This window comes from Elephantulus edwardii, unplaced genomic scaffold (genome assembly GCF_000299155.1).
Source record: "Elephantulus edwardii isolate Elephantulus edwardi_28Jun2011 unplaced genomic scaffold, EleEdw1.0 scaffold00320, whole genome shotgun sequence".
Classification (NCBI taxonomy): domain Eukaryota; kingdom Metazoa; phylum Chordata; class Mammalia; order Macroscelidea; family Macroscelididae; genus Elephantulus; species Elephantulus edwardii.
The window spans coordinates 1,614,015-1,631,746 of NW_006400070.1; the positions used below are offsets into that span (position 1 = coordinate 1,614,015).

At 38.2% G+C, this 17,732-nt stretch overlaps 1 protein-coding gene and 1 pseudogene across 1 annotated transcript in view; one reads left to right on the plus strand and one right to left on the minus strand.

Annotated features, from left to right (window-relative positions):
- Positions 1–10,564, minus strand: part of LOC102852893 — a 35,548-nt pseudogene extending 24,984 nt beyond the window's left edge.
- The window catches only part of PPM1L (protein phosphatase, Mg2+/Mn2+ dependent, 1L), a 616,688-nt gene that overhangs the window by 387,496 nt on the left and 211,460 nt on the right, over positions 1–17,732 (plus strand). The window lies entirely within an intron of this gene.

Below are 17,732 nucleotides of genomic sequence, written 5' to 3' on the forward strand. Positions count from 1 at the left end.
CGAATTGAGAATCCAGAGATCAACCCATCTATCTATGGTCAACTGATCTTTGACAAGGAGATGAAATCAGTGAAGTGGGGGAACGACAGCCTTTTTAACACAATCAATACCCTTAACACCAGCAATCAGGAAATAAAAAGACAAATTGCACTGGGAAAATCTGCTGTCATGGACCTCTCCAGAGTGCTGAAGAGAAACGATGTCAATCTAGATAAAAAAGTGTGCTTATTCCGGGCCATGTTTCTTCTCAATTATTTGTGCTTCAGAAATGGATAATGACTAAAGATGATAGAAGAATAGATGCCTTAGAGCTGTGATGCTGGAGAAGAGTCTTGAACATATCATGGACTGCCAAGAAAACAAATAGGTCTGTCTTGGAGAGGGCTAAACCAAGTCTTTCCTTGGAGGCTAGGATTCTGAAGCTCCACCTCACTTGCTTTGGGCATGTGGCCAAGAGAAACCAGTCCTTGGAGGAGGATATCATTCTCGGAAGGCTGGGCAGACAGCAGAGGAGAAGAAGACCCTGGATGAGATGGATTGGTACAGTAACTGGGGCAGTAGAGGTTGGTGTGTCAGAATTATTGTGACTGACTCAGGACAGGAAAAGGTTCAGACATAGGGTCGTCGCTGTAACACTAATAACATCCCAAGACAGGTTTGGAAGCAGGAGTGGCATCCACTTCCTAAACAACATGCCTTCAGAAACTCTATGAACTTTGATAAATGTTCACAGTTGTAGTGGGGCTTCAGGTCTTTTGTTCATAGGGTTGCTATGAGTCGTGCTTGATTCGAAAGCAATCAACAAGAGCCTGGGAATTGCTTGTAAAAATACTTATTAATTTCAATATGAAAATATAGAAAGTTTTGCTCCAAAAGAATGAATTTAATCTTATTGAAATGGACTTAGTAATTTCTATTGCAAATATCCTTCCTGTCAGACTTTTCTGATAACAGTGCATCTTCTACAAAGCTTTTCCAGATAATGTCTTAAAAGCCAAGTCTGGAGATCCATTTCTCTGCATATACCACCACAGATTCTTTTCTGCATTGCCAGTTTACACAATTGATTCTTTACAAACTAGAAATAGGAAATCTTGGCCCCAGAATCATATAACTTGAGTTGAAATTGTAGCTTTACAATTTACTAAACTGAATTTTTAGTCACATTTGAAAATGTGTATAAAACAATGTGTTCAAATTTTGTAAATAAACTAGTATAAAAATTATTTTAAACAGTATGTTATTACAGAAAATTATGAGCCAGTGCCTAGGTATTTATCATGACTTTTGACATGTAACAATAGTTTAGTAAATATTAGTTATTGTTATTTGCTATTGTTACAAAGTTTTATTAAATATGCTTAAGAAGAAGGATGGTAAGATTTTCATCTCACATACTTTTGGTAAGTTGTCAAGTGGTGCCAGTGCTTTGGAAAAGCACATAATGCTTAGAAAATTAGAAAGTCGGTAAAAGAAATGGTTTGAAACAGTGACTGCAACAGTGGGTTTAGGCACAACAGAGACAGTGAGAATTAATACAAGGTTTTAATATGTATCTAGGGATGCTCTGAGTGGTCCTGTGCATTCAACAGCACCTTACAAGTATATACATGGTTCCAGCATGCTATTAGTTCTTTATCTCTTGCCATTTCTTATGCTTTCCTTTCTTTTTCAAGCACATTCACTTCTACTTCAGGACGACTGTATAACCCAATTTTAGCCTTAAACATACCATCTTCTTAATAACCTTTGTTTCACTGTCTGGGCTGTTATGTTCAGCCTGGATTGCCATCCAGTTTGTTGTTCCTTTGGCAAATTTTGCACATCTCTCAAAGCTGAACTTACCTATCTCTTCTAATGTGGTGTTCCCAGGCTCCTCAGATATCCACTGTACTCTTCTGTAGTTATCTGTTTTCAAATTTTCTACTTCCTTAAATGACAAGCTCTTTTAAGAACAATTTTTTTTTTTTACTTGCTCTTTCTTTGATGTGGGCCTCTGGGGCGTAGTTAGTAAGGAGTTGCACTGCTAACTCAAAGGTGGCACCTGTCCGGTGGTTTAATCCACCAGTGCCTCCACAGGAGGACAATGAGCAGTTTCCTCCCATGCAATTTACAGTCTCCGAAAACCCAGTGGAGAGTCAGAGTTCGTTCCAACTTGAAGTCGGTAAGGTGATGATGATAGTATCTTTAATGCCCACCATAGTGTTGGAAAGAAGAAATAAATTTAATTATTATTGTGCTTTAACCCAGGATAAGTAGCTTTCTTTTCAATACTGTTTATTTTCCCAGTTGCTCCTCTCTTGCGCAAAGGGCAACCACGTCTCTCAAATATATTCAGTTTGCCTCTTGAAGACCATGGAAGTTCACGCCACTTGAATCATGGGTGCCATCTGGTGAGTGAAGGGGTAACTACAGAGGCACACTTCAAGGCTGTAAATCACATAGGAAGAGACTGCCCATATTTCTCCCAGGGAGTGGCTTGTGGATTTGAACAACCAGAGAAGCATGGAACAGTGTTGGTGAAGAACGAGTTGGTTTTTTGTTTGTTTGGTTTTTTTTAAGTATATCCAGAGTGCTTCTTAAAAGTGTGAGCACTCGTGGTGAGACTGTATGTCATATACACTGAGCATACAATAGGAAAGAACAGTCACCATGTTGAAGCATCAATGAAAGAGAAGAAACATTTCAACAAGATAGTGTGACACAGTGTCTGAGGCAGTGGACTTAGGCAGCAATGATTGTGAAGATGGCACAGGACTGGACAGTGTTTCATACAGTGTTATGTATGATCAAAACCGAATCATGATGCCTCCGAACTATATTCTGACACATATGAAGAATGTTATGTTAGCTGTCATCTAATTGGAACCTGATACCAAAGGTTCAGTGATAAATCGCAAAGAAGTAGATGCACTAAATCACAAGGGAAGAGATCACTTATCTTTTTCCTGTACAGCAGCTGGTGGAATCAAACTGTGTGCCTTTCAGTTGGCAAAGCAACTTTTTACTGCTAAACCACCAGAGCTCCTCATATAGAAAATAGTGAAAACAAATGGCAGAAATTCTAAAGCAAATGATTTATCTACTGTGTAGTGCTCTGACTTCAGAGGTCACATATCTGTTGAGTTTTTTGTCAAATGGACAGAAATTCATTTTATTATCTTCAGTAATTTAAGGTACATGAGATATTACTTTAAAGTTTTAGATACTGACCTTTCCAGATGTTTCAGTAACACTGAAATCTTTCAATTCATTCATTCCACAGATTGAGTATATGCTTTTCCTTAGTTGGGCTATGATTTCTCAGTGTTTTGGATGAAATGGCATGATCTGAATAATGTCATGATCCACGAAATAATAAACCAGCCAGTTGTAGGAGGATGAAGGTTAGGATCCAGCACCCTTAATTCTGTCATAGCCTCAATCCGTGTCATAGGAGTTTCCCTGGCCTGTGGCCTACAGAATCATTTTTTAAAAGAGGTATGAATCTTATATTAATGGCTATACTTTTATTTGTGTCAAAAATGACACAAATATTACTTTAACAATTTTCATTCATCCTATCACTTTAGAATTTATTATTAAGTTTAAACAAATTCAATTCATGTTTCTAGATGTATGAAAAATAAATCCTGGCGCACACAATTTTTTATTAATTCTATCTATTCTTAAATATTGAATCTAATTTCAATATTCCCAATAATAAACTTGTACATGTAAGAGAATGCTTTTAAATTGTAAAACTATGTATTATTATTTAATGATAGATAGATTTAATAATAAATACATTAATGTACTTTTTAGTTCTAATTTTTTAAAATTTTTTTTATTGTGTTTTGCATTGGTTTACTTACAAAGTTTGTATACATTGTGTTTCACACTATTTTTCATTCACATGGTGGTGTTTCATACAATCATTCCCATGCATTATGTTTTATAAAATTAATCACCATTGGATCTTGCCCATCATTACCCTGTCTTTTCAGGTCCCCAGTGGATTCATCCCATTTCCTTCACCTCCTTCCTCCCCCCACCAAATTGTGTAGCCCTGTGGTTTTACGCCTACCCATCCTCACCCCTCTGCTCCCACCCCTTCCTCATTTAGGTTCCCATACATGTTTTACTAGTTATATCCTTCTATTTTTACAATAATGGTCTTATACAGTATTTGTCTTTATGAGATTGTGTTAGTTCACTTGGCATAATGCTCTCCAGTCTTTCCCAAATGATATAATATTTTTCAAAATCATTGCTACTGAGTGTTACATAGTATTTGATTGTGTGAATGTACCACAGTTTCTCAATCCATTCGATTGTGGTTGGACATTTGGGCTGTCGCTATGAACATTAGTGTACAAATCTCCGTTTGTGTCTCAGACCTAATTTCCTTGCGGTCTATTCCTAGTAGTGGAATAGCTGGGTCATACAGAGTTTCTATGTTCAAATTTTTTAGGAAACACCAAAATTACAGCACCCTTTTTATCTTGTTTTTTTTTTTGTGCTGATTTGACTACAACTCATAGTGATCAACAATAGTTCTGAATCTTCCTCTATCCTAAGCCAACCTCACTGTCTCTGATACACTTGACCCTATTGACATAGACACTATGTCAGTCTGTCTCATCCAAGGTCTTCCTCTCCTGCACTGACCTTCAACCGTTCCAAGCATGATGGCCTTGTCCAAGGACTAGCCCGTCCTGCCAACACACCCAGAGTATGTGAGATGGAGCTTCACAGTCCTTTCCTTTAAGGAGAACCTACTTTCACTCTCTCCAGTACAGACCTGTTTGTCTCTTGGCAGTCCCTCATCTCCAGCACCACAGCTCAAAGGTACATATACTTCTTTTGTTGTCCTTGGTCATTTTCCAGCTCCCAGATGCACAGCAAACAATTGAGAAAACCATTGCGTGGATCAGGTGCGCATTAGTCTCTAAGCTGACATCATTGTTCTTTAGCAGTCTGGTGTGGTCCCTGACAATAGACTTTCCTAAAGCAACTTATCTTTTGATTTGCTGACTGCTGATGCCAAGATATTGATTGTGGATTTAAGCACTTCTATAGTTTCTCATCTATCATGAGATTAAAATAGAGAGGAAAAATAGGGAACTCAGTAACATCAAGAAAGAAAAGCCAGGAGTAAAGCACCATCTTTGGGTCCAGGGTTCCTGTATGATGAACCTCCAAAATTCTGGAAAAGACTGCTACAAAGACTCCTAGAAATCTCTGAAGAATGGCAGACCCATGGATGTTGAAAGGAGACAAGGACCTGACTCCAGATCCAGCAGAAAGAGAAAAACTTTTCCTAGAATCTCCACTCCGTATTTAAATTTTTAGCTTACTAAACTGTGAGACAATAAATTTATCTTAAGTCATTTACCTATGCTATTTCTGTCATAACTGCACTAAATAACTATTAAGTGCCACATGCTCTGCAAAGTGCTAAAGAACCAGAAATGAAACACAGAGTTGAAGTCATGGCCAAATCAAGACTATTTCAGTAAGAACATAAAGCTATGAAACTTTTCCTAAGACAAACCATTTAACTCCATTCATATATTCCTATATTCATATAATTGCTGTGTTCTTTTACACAACCGTGCACATTATAAAACATTATGAAGTTTCTAGTTTTATTTATACCATATTTGTGGTTTTTCTGTAAGTATATGCAGCAGAGGGGAAATTATTTATGATATTTGATGAGGTAAATATGTGTTAAATATCAAAATTCTGTACTTCTTGCACTCCCACTTGTCTGAAAGATAGATTCTTTATCTCAACTATAAGAAGCTTTGTAATGATTCAAGAAGCAAACAAAAAAAGGACTGAGGGTTAAACTAACAAGCTTAAAGCCCTTGTATCCTTCTCCAATAAGAAGGTTAGACATTTTTTAGTCTTGGATCCCTATAATTATGAATAAAGTAGCCTGTGGTATAGTGGATTTATTGTACAAAATTACTTTGGCCTGGCTTTTGACTTGCCTGAGTGAGAACATGAAATACAATGTGCATCAGTTACTTGTGATGGGATTGATCAGTTTTCCCATCCAACAAGGTTTAAATTGAACAGGTTTAGCAAAAGAGGATAGGAATATCTTTACCAGCAAGGAGAAAAGAGCAGAGAATGCAGCGCATGTCCTTTGGGGTCAGAGATTCCTGTACAAGTCAGGCTAGGACCCGTGTGAAAGCACCATGGAGAATGTGGAGAACCAAAGACCAATCTGAGACAGCTGACTTGGGACTGCTGCCCATGGAGCCAGAGTCAGAGACCTTCTCCAAAGCTCACTAGAACTTGAGGGTAGGTGTTCAGAAGGAGATGCCATAATTGAACTTTGTATTGTTGTTGTTGTTATGTGCAATTGAGTCGCTTATGACTCTTAGCAACCCTGTGTACAAATAGCACTAAACCCTGATCTGTCCTGTGCCAATCTCATTGTCTCTGACACACCCACCCCCATTACTCCAGTCACTGAATCAATCCACCTCATAGAGTCTTCCCCTTCTACTCTCTCCCTCCACCATCCCAAGCATGATGCCCCTCTCCAAGAACCACTCCCTCCTTGCAACATGTCTGAAGTATGTCAGGCGAAGCCTCAAAATCCTTGCCTCCAAAGAGCAGTCTGGTTTAACCCTCTCCAGGATGAACCTGTTTGTTTACTTAGCAGTCCATGATGCATTCAATACTCTTCTCCAGCACCACAGCTGAAAAGCATCAATTCTCCTTCTATCCTTCCTAGTCATTGTCCAGCATTATGATGCATAATATGTATTGTGATAGTGACCTAAAACTACAAGACTGAAGTCTGAAGGATCTCTGAGCACACTTTTGAAGCTCCCCAAACGTGGAAATTTATCTTGCTTCTAACCTGAATGGTAACTTTAATTTCTCTAATAAACTCCATAACTGTTAGTATGGTTCTGTGAAGTCTGTATAGCCATTTCATTGAATTTCTGACCCAGTTATAGAGCAATATGATTGTCTTGGAGTTAGTTAGGCACAGGATTGTGGAGGCCACATCTGACATAACTGTTTATGGCCTTATGAGAATTGGTTTTATATTGTGGATGTTGCTGATGAAGACTGTTCCCATTTGTGAAGTTAATAGGGGTTAGACTCAGTTGTCCCTGTGATGTCCTTCACTCTTTTTATACAGCTTCTCAGAAGCATAGTTTTTCTGGCATATGAAGGGAGAATCCATAGCTCCTCACAGCCATGACAATGATTTGTTAGTGGGACAAATGCAACATAAGGGACATTTGCATGTTTTAATCCTATATCTGTGTTCCAAACTAACACCCACTGCAGCCAAGTCAATTCTGACTCCCAGTGATCCTCGAGGATTTCCAACACTGTAAATCTTTGTGAAAGCAGACTACCTCATCTTTCTACCTCAGAACAGCTTGTGGATTCAAATTGCTAAATATTCAGTCAGCAGTCCAAGTCATCAAGAAAATGGTGCATTTTTCTCAGTACATTCTCTTTGAAAAAGCATGAAAGTCTATCTTTCACTTTAGGAAAATGTCTCTCAGAAGAACCTAAAAGTCATTTTTCATCATTATACTGCTTTATACAGTAAAATTGAGTTAAATGAGACATTCACGTATGTGGAACTCCTCATTCCCTAATGACACTCGTTAAATGAAGTATTACAGAATTGAGTTATCGTTCATAGAACTTCCATTTGAAAAATTGCAGAGGATACATACACATCTCCAAATTCAGTTTTCTTTTTATCTCAAGAACTGGAATGTACCCTGGGAATTTACCTAGTTCTTTGGGAAGGATTTTTCCTAAATATATTAAGATATATAAAAAAATTTGTTTCTGTACTACATTTAAAGACACCCTGGTGTCACAATGATGAAGCACTTGTCTGCTAACCAAAGATTTACTGCTCTGTAGGAGAAAGAAATGAATTATCTGGCTCTGTAATGGTTTCAGCCTTGGAAATCCTATGGAAAAGTTGTACTACATTCTGTAAGGTCAATATGAGTCAGAATCAACTTGACAGCAATGATTTGGTATTACTCTTGGAGAACAGACAGCAAACAGAACTGGGAACTCACTTATAAATAGCTGTTTAAAGCAGAAATGGCCACTACTTGCTTTCCAAAATTTCCAATAACTTTGACCATTGTTAATATACAATTTATGTTAAAAGGAGAACTTAGTTTGTTGTGCAGGTTTTATAAGTGATGTTGACTTATCCAATAGTGTCTTCATCCTGCTGTTGTTGTTATCATAGGGCACTTAAATCAACAGAGTATGTTTTGAAGAAGTTATTTCTTTGAGCAATAAAAGAAATTAATCATTGAGTACTACACATGGCATAAATTCTATTACTTTTTTTCCCCTCTCCCTATTTCCACAGTGATTTATGACATTTGGTAATGGCTTGCTGCAACAGCAAATCTTTAAGAATGTTGACGGACTCTCCTGTGGATATAAACTATGCAGGTACAGGACATAAAGGCAAAACATGATTCTAAAGCAGATGGGTTTTCCTTTCTGCATCAAAGACACTAGTCCCACTAAGTAGCTCATTATTTTCAAAAGTGAAAGGAGCTATGAATTTTTATAATTATGGATTCATTATGTCCCTGCCAGTCTACTGTGAATCCTAATTCAAATTTCTCCTTCTCATGTCTCTTTGGAACCTTGTTAATTTTCATGTGATTCTGACAAATGATAATTCTGAGAATATAAAGTTGTTTAAGTTTGGTTTCTTTTTCCTTTTTAAAAAAGTAAGGTATTGGCAGTTGCTTATTGATTTTAGAATCTTTAATAATGACTTTTTCCTTTTAAATCTTCTATCAAGTGAAGCAGTTGCTCTTCATTAATGTCTGGCTGCATTTTTTTCCTTTCATTTTCCCCTCTGAATTGTGTCAAGGGTATAATGTCCAGCATTACTTCTGACATTTTAGGTTGTATGGTCAAATAGAAAGCTTAAAAGAAATCTTCCTGGGTACTGGAATCATAATTAATTTGTTGTGTTCCCACAGTATTTACATAGGTTTTTAAACCAGTCATATAATTCGGTAATTAATTGATTTAAACAGCCATCTCATTAGCAAAAGTGTGAGCTATTTCAAGGGAAGGACTATGTACAACTTATTTTTGCAACCTAGAACCTAACGTGATACCTGACTGCTATAGGCATATAATGAGGAGCCCTGGTAGCCTTTAGTTCAAGCCATTCATCTATATCAGGGTTTGGTGAGTGAGTGAGTGAGTGAGTGAGTGAGTGTGTGTGTGTGAAGTGCCATGTAGTAATTATTTTAGGCATTGAATACATGCATTCTCTGTCTCAGCTGTTAGCTCTGCCATTCTAGCAGAAAGCAGCCATAGATAGTAGGTTTTACTCTTTCTTGTAGGATCACTGCAAATGACAACAGAAGCCTCCTAAATTCTTTGTACATAATTATCGGAATAAAAACTCAAGAATTCATTACTGTCAACTCGAAAAGAACTCAGACCTAACTTCAGTGGGTTTCTGAGGCTTCAAATTGTACAGGAGGAAGTGACTCATCATCTTCTGTGGAATCATTGGTGGATTTGAACTATCAGAGAGCCACAGCCTTTGTGTCAGCAGCACAGCTCCCTATGGACTGTAGTGGGGAACAATTGTTACCTTTTTCTTAAGTCAGTCAGTGACTTAAACAAATGAGAAACTTTAAATGTTTGACAGTATCTCTGTGTTTTACTGAATTCTCAATTCCAGGACGAGAACTAACAAGTGTCTTAGTGGAACATGGGAAATTCAAAATAGAAATTTTAGTTCAGATGACAAAGATGTTAGGGCAAAAAAGTATAGTCTTTGACTAATAATTAATACATTATAATACAAATTAAAATTCAAAATCATTATAAACCAAAAAAATAAATATTTTATACAGGGCAATGAGAATTCTTACATACTTTTTTGGTTAGGTGCAGTTTTTCTGTTTTAACAAAAATCTATTCAACATTATGAACCTTTTAAACTCTGTTTTTCAAGGTATATGAGTATATGAGTTGTAGTGTTTGTCATCTAACAACAATTAACAACTAGAACAATAATAGTCACAGAAACAATTATAGATCTAGAACTTAATTTCCTCAGTGCTCTCCTAGAAAATTAATTTCCTTCTTAGAAAATAACAGTGTGCTTAGTGAGAATCACCCAGGTCTGTTCATTAGTAGAGTCACTGACAGTGGTCCTGTGCTCACAGATGGCAGTCAGCCTTGCTGCTTTGAATGTGTACACGTGTCTGCACCTTGACAATAATCTAGTCTCCCCTATCAGGCCCCAGATCATCCAAGTCTTCAAGGACTCCTGCTCCAGTTCCAAGGCTTTGGGCTGTTGTTTCAGGGCAACTTTTCTCATTCTGGTTATCATTCCGTTACACCAGTGTTTTACAGTTGTGTCTATCCCAGTTTCACTGGGTAGGCCATGACTATTCAAATCTTTTCAAAGCCCTGAATTTAGTCTTAGAACCTGGAACAGTGCTTAGCCAATTGTAGACATTCAGTAAATGTTAGTTGAAGACATACGGTCCTTGCCCATGACCATGAACCTGTCCATCTAGCCTCTGTCTTTCTGGAGTTAAAGGTGAACATACAAGGTTTGTGAAAGGATGTGGTTTTCTTCTCCATTAAGGTTCATAACCTATTTACCCATTCAAACTTTAAAATATGTTATTTTATATTTACACAGCAGGTGCATTCGCTGCTGAAATTTTAGCTTTTCCAGGCAATTAGATATCCCATTTCCTTCTTGCTAAAATAAGATACCCTTTCCAATGTTGTATGCAAAGTTATGCAACATAGCTGGTAGTGCTGATTTGCTTTCCCTTCTGCTACATTTTGCTGCAACTCCGCAGGATTAAAAAACTCACTGGCAGAAATCAAGTAAAAGGATTAAAAGTGCCTGGGAACAGTAAAGAGGAAATCACTGCATTTTTTTTAAATCACTGCATTTTTAAGGTGCTCTGCCACAGGTCATTTTGTGTCCTGTTTCACACAGCTTGCTGAGATTTGATTGATTGACCACAAGCTGTTGGAAAAGAGTTCCCGGTGCTTCCTGGTGTCAGAAGTACTGAAGGTCAGTCAGTTTGATTCTGAAAGGCTGAGCAGAATGGAAATTTTACACGATTTTTTTAAAAAGCCTGTGTACAGAGGGTAGACAGGACATGTGTGAATGACTCAGAATACATCAAAGTCTACAGCAAAAATTAAAGTGCTTAATTGCTGAACTTAGTCCTGAGAAATGCAGAAGTATTGCTATTGTGGGAGGGTCAGTCACACCTTCTGTGTGCAGTAGAATTCACTAGATATTTTTTTTATTCCATTTGGAGATCATTTTATTGACAGATAAGAGTAAACTTGCAAAGAGCTTCTAGGGCCAAACATACAGCCTCAGGATAAAGAACAAGGAATGGTGTCATGGTAACATTAATTATATAAGAAGAATCATATAAGGAATGCTGGCATTGCCACCACTGCCTGCGGATGAGGTGTCACCAAGGACAGCACAGTCGGGGATTTGAATTCACTTGCAGAAGTGCTGGCAAGCTGAGAGTTGCCTACCCTTTGAGTGGCAGGCATCAGTGGAAAGATGGCAAGGATCGTGGTTACCTACAGTGCCAGGATGCTGTCCTTGGTATTGGGAGCAGGTATGGCTGGCTGCAGGTGGCATCTCAGGCTCCTCCTGGGTGGCAGGTTCTAGGTGTTCAGTGGTTGACTCTGAGTCCTAAGTGAGTCTTCTGTGTGTGGATCCAGATTCCAGAAAGCTCCCTGATAGAAGGCCTCCAGAACCAAACAGCAGTTCAGAATTGAGTCACAGGGCATATGCAGGGAGATAATGCTGCTCCATTGTGTGGTTGTCACACAGGGAGGCACAAAGGATCTAAAATGGATAACCTTTAAAAACATACATATGCTTGGAATGAGTACAATCTGTTGATTTTTATGCTTTAAAAACACAAAACTCAATCGCTTTGCCTTTGAGTCAGAACCTATATATTGCTGACACTTTACAAAGCTATAAATTGTATGTGAAGAGATTATCCATCTTTCTACCAATAAGCATATGGGGGATTTGAGCCTCTTGCCTTTTGGTTGGCAGCACACCTCATTATCCATTAGGCCACCAGAGTTCACTTTCAATTATAATAAAATGTAAGTTTCAAAAGCAAATTCTATGACAGGGAAGTCATTGAGAAAACTGTAGAAGAAGTACTAGAAGACAATGTCCCAGGTATTTTGAAAAATGGGGAAGTCCACATTTAAGAAGCACAGCAAACACCAAATAGAGTAAACCCAAAAAAAGACAAACATCAAGAAATATCATAGTCAACTTCCCCAAATTAAAAGATAAGGAGAGAATACTAAAGGCAGTGCAGGGAAAACAAGAGTCACCTACAAAGGGGAAACAATTAGATTAAGCTCTGTTTTCTCAACAGAAACCATGCAAGCTAGAAGACAATGGGATAGCATCTACAGAAAGTTGAAAGAAAACAATTGCCAGCCAAGGATCCTATACCAAAGCTCTATATTAAATATGAAGGAAAAAACACACCCTTTGCTGAAAAGAAGGATCTTGAAGAATTTGTGAGACCAAAACTAGAAGAAATTTTAAGTGAAGTTTTTCACATGGAGATGCCAAAGAAAAGTGGATGAACCATAGTAATCAGAAACAACAGAAAAAAAGAAACACAGCAAAATGCTAACAGTAAAACCTGGCCTGACAAGAATCACATTTAATGTGAGTGGATTAAATGTGCCAATTAAGAGAAAAGGAGTAGCAGAATGGATTAAAAAAACAAAGCCCATCAATATGCTTCCTACAACAGACATATTTAAAAATTGGAGAGAAAGACAGACTCAGACTCAAAGGCTAGGAAAAAATAAAGCAAATGGCAAATATAAAAAAGCAGGAGTTGCAGTACTAATTTCTGATAAAACAGATTTCAGAATGAAAACCACCATCAAAGAAAGAAAGGGAATTACATACTGATTAAAGGCATAATAGATCAAGAAGACATAACCTTGGCCAACATTTATGTACCAAATGATAGACCTGCAAAATTCATAAAACAACTGTTAACAGAATTGAAGACAGAACCATAATAGTGGTAGGAGACTTCAACACACCACTATCACCAAAGAATAGGTCAACTCAAAAGAAGCTTAACAACAATGAAGAAGATCTAAACTATACGAGCAGCCCTTTCTGCCTTGTAGATGTATTCAGGGTACTGCACCCAACTAAAACTCAACTCACTTTCTTCTCAAGTGCACTTAGTACATTCTCCAGAATCAATCACATGTTTGGACACAAAGCAAGCGTTAGCAAATTGAAAAACACTGAAATAATACAAAGTATCTTCTTAGGTAACAATGCCATAAAACTAGAAATTAACCACAGGAGGGTAAAGCTTACAAAATCACCCATATGGACACCAAATAACTATCTGCTAGAACACAATTGGGTTGTAAAAGAAATAAAGAATGAAATTTTTAAAAGTTTCTTGAAACAAATGAAAATTTGACACACCAAAACATCTGGAATTCAGCTAAGGCTGACCTCAGGGGGCATTTCATAGCAATAGGCACACACATAAAAAAGGAAGTAAGAAGAAAAATCAATGACTTAATTCAACACCTTCATCAAATAAAAAAATAACAACAATCTAATCCTACCGCCTCTAGAAATAGGGAACTTATAAGTACAAGAGCTGAAATCAGTGAGATAGAAAACGGAAAAACAATTGAGACCATCAATAGGATTAGGAGGTGATTTTTCAAAGAGTCAATAAAATTGACAAATCACTGGCAAACTTAATAAAAGCAAAAGAAGAGAAGTCTATTAAGAAATGACAGAGGTAATATTACAACAGAACTAGATAAAATTAAATCAATAACATAAGAATACTATGAAAAGTTATACTCTGATAAATTTGAAAGCTTATAGAAAATGGATATGTTTCTTGAAACTCATGCCCTACCCAGATTGACACAGACTGAAGTAGAACACTTGAACAGACCCATCACAAAAGAAGAAATGGAAAAGATCATAAAAAGACTTCCCCACAGAAAAGTCCTGGACCAGATGGCTTCACAGCTATCACCAATCTACCTAAAGTATTTTTAAAAATATATAAAAAGACCCCACAACAAGATAAAAGGTAAATAATCCAATTAAAAAATGGGCACAGGATATGAACAGACACTTCACCAAAGAAGACATTCAGGTGGCCAACAAGCACATGAAGAAATGTTCAAAATCTCTAGCTCTAAGCGAGATGCAAATCAAAACAACTATGAGATATCATCTCACCCCAGTCAGAACAGCAAAATTTAACAGAACAGCAAGCAACAAATGCTGGCGAGGTTGTGGAGAAACTGGAACCCTTATTCACTGTTGGTGGAAGTGTAAAATGGTGCAACCACTGTGGAAGGCAGTATGGCGCTTTCTCAAAAAGTTGCAAATAGAGCCCATTTGACACAGCAATTCCACTAGTGGGAATATACCCCAGTAGTAGAGACAATAACTAACATCCAAGCAGATATATGCACACGCATGTTTATCGCAGCTTTGTTCACAATAGCAACGAGTTGGAAACAACCTAAGTGCCCCAAAACAAACAAATGGCTAGAGAAACTTTGGTTTAGGCACACAATTGGAATACTACGCTGCATTGAAAAAACAAGGAACTCATGCAATATTATTCAAAATGGGTGACCCTGGAGGACGTTTTGCTGAGTGAAATATCTGTCACAAAAGGACAAAAACTGCATGGTGCCACTGTTGTAAAACAGGACTGACTTCGGGGTTGGGGGGAGACTGAGAAAGATGGGTTCAATAATGTATACTGCATTAAAAGAGATGAGGGAGAAAACTGTTTAAAAGGGATATGTGATTAGGTATTTTTGTCATGATGGGAGTCCAGAGCGAAGGCTGCATAATAGAGTGGATCTGGCGGGAAGGACTGTAAAACAATGAAAGAATTTTTCTTTTGCTTTTCCAAGAGGGTAGTGTACTGGGGGCAGAGGGTTGGGAGGGGAGAAAAGTGCAACAAGGAATGAATGGAAATCCAAAGTCTCTGTAAACTTTCATTAAAATTAATTTAATATATATATATAAAGAAGGAACACTTGCAGACTCATTCTATGAAGGAAGATTATCCCTAATACCATAACCAGGCAAAGATATTAACAAGAAAGACCAGTATCTTTCATGAACATAGATGCAAAAATCTTTAACAAAATTCTAGCCAATACAATCCAAAAGCACATTAAAAAATAACAATAATTTATCATGTCCAAACATAATAACCCATGATTTAGAAACTGAAAGGGATTTTTATCAGTAATTAACCATCTTTTCTTTGAAATAGGAAACATTTTTGTAAGCAAACATTGCATTCATATTTTTGCCCCCTGTTGATCTTGGATTGGAAGCAGGAGTGGCATCCTCTTCCGTAAATAGCTGGCCTCTGGAAACTCTATGAACCTGGAGAAAGGATGAAAGTCACACAAGTGTCAGGACTTGTGTTTATAGGGTCGCTATGAGTCACCTACAACTCGACGGCTCTTAACAACATAGAGACCAGTTGGCCTACTGGACCGAAAGTGATGCTACCAAGCCAAAGTGGGTAACTCTAATCCACGGCCCTAAGGCCTGTCTTTGTTTTTGGTGAAACATTCTTCTAGGTCGTATAGCCCTGCTGTGTCCTCTTGCCGTACAGAGGTAACTTGTGGTTGCTGTGAAGCTGAAAACTGTGACACTGACATGTCAAATGTGATAATGGTTACCCGTGGTGGACAGAGTTTGGTGATGCTCCCCAGTTAAAACAAGCTTGGAAGCAGGAGTGGCATCCACTTCTGTAAATAGCTTGCCTCCGGAAACCTTATGAACCTGGAGAAAGGATGAAAATTACGCTAGTCGAGGACTTTTGTTCATAGGGTCACTATGAGTCACCTGCAGCTTGACAACACTTAACAACAACATTGATCTTGGAATTCATAGGATTGAATTGTGTACCATTGCACTGGCAGTGAAATCCCTACTACACTAATGTGGTTTAGTAGTCAAACCCTGTGTTGCAATCCCAAAGTCATGAAGTTCAAATCCATCAGCGGCTTCATGTGAAAAGGATGAACAGTCTCCTCCCATGTGGTTAAAAGTGTCAGAAAACCTGCTAGCAGGTAAGCTATAAGTTGATTTCAACTCTATGGCACACAAAAACAACAATATTGGTCACAAGTATAAAGAATGTGAAATAATTTCTTAATTTTTTCAATGTTGTTGTTTTGAAGTGCCATCAAGTTATAGGTGACTCATAGCGCCCCAATGAACAAAAGCCCTGGACACTTGTATAAATGTTGTCCTTTCTCCAGGTTCATAGGGTTTCCTACCTAACTTAGGAGGGATTGGATAGCATTATGCTGAGTGAACTAGCTCAGTCCCACAAGGACATGTACTATATAAAACTGTTATTGTAGAATGAGTTGAGGAACCAAGGCAGGAGGGAGGGTAGAAATAGAGGGGTGAGGATGGGGGTAGGGTGTTAATCATAGGGTTGCACAATATTATGGGTGGGTAGGGTGAAGGAAATGAGAAAGATCTTTTGTGGAAAATAAAGTATTCAAACTTCGTAAATAAATGAGAGCTGTTGTTGTTGTTATCTGCCATTGAGTCGTTTGTGACTCATAGTGACCCTCCGACATGTCTGCCACCATTACCCTAGTGATAGAATCAATCCATCTCATTGAGGGTCTTCCTCTCCTGCCATGTCCCTCCACCCTCCCAAGCATGACGTCCCTCTCCAAGGACTGATCCCGCCTTGCAATATTTCCAAACTATGTCAGACAGAGCTTCAGAATCCTTGCCTCCAAGGAGCAACCTGGCTTCACCCTCTCCAGGATGAACTTGTTTGTTCTCCTAGCAGTCCATGGTATTATTCAGTACTCTTCTCCAGCACTCTCCTTCTATAATCCCTAGTCATTGTCCAAAGACCATGGCCTGTATCACACACCTTAGTCTCCAGAATGACATTGTTGCTCCTCGGTACTTTGGAGAGGTCTCTGACAGCAGACTTTCCCAATGCAATTCGACTTTTAATTTCCTGGCTGCTGGTGCCAAGAGTGTTGATTGTAAAGCCAAGCAAACTGAAGCAGGCAGCAATCTCAATCTCTTCATAATCCATAATGATCTTGCCAGTAGGCCCAATGGTGAGAATCTTTATTTTCTTAGTGTTGAGCTTCAAGCTATAATGAAGGCTGCAGTCCTTGACTTTCCACAGCAAGCTCTTCACGTCGTTCTCAGTTTAGCAAGCAGAGTTGTGTCGTCTTCATAACACAGATTGTTAATGAGTCTACCTTCAATCCTGATGCCACACTTCTCTGCATAGAACCCAGCCTCCCGGATATTCTGTTCTGCATAAAGATTGAAAAGATATGGAGATATGACACATCCTTGATGCACACCCTTCCCAATTTTGAATCATGCAGTGTTTCCTTGCTCTTTTCTTTCTTTTTTAAAAATTTCTTTGTTTTTAATTTCAATGAACACCTACAGAGATTTTGGAATTCCATTCATTCATTGTTGCACCCCTCTCCCTGCCCCCCCCCGTTTGCTCCTCTCCTTCAAACGCAAAAGAAAAACACCCTCATTGGTACGCAATCCCCCACACACATCCCCCAACCCCAAATATAATCCACTCTGCAACCCTCATTCCGTACTCTTA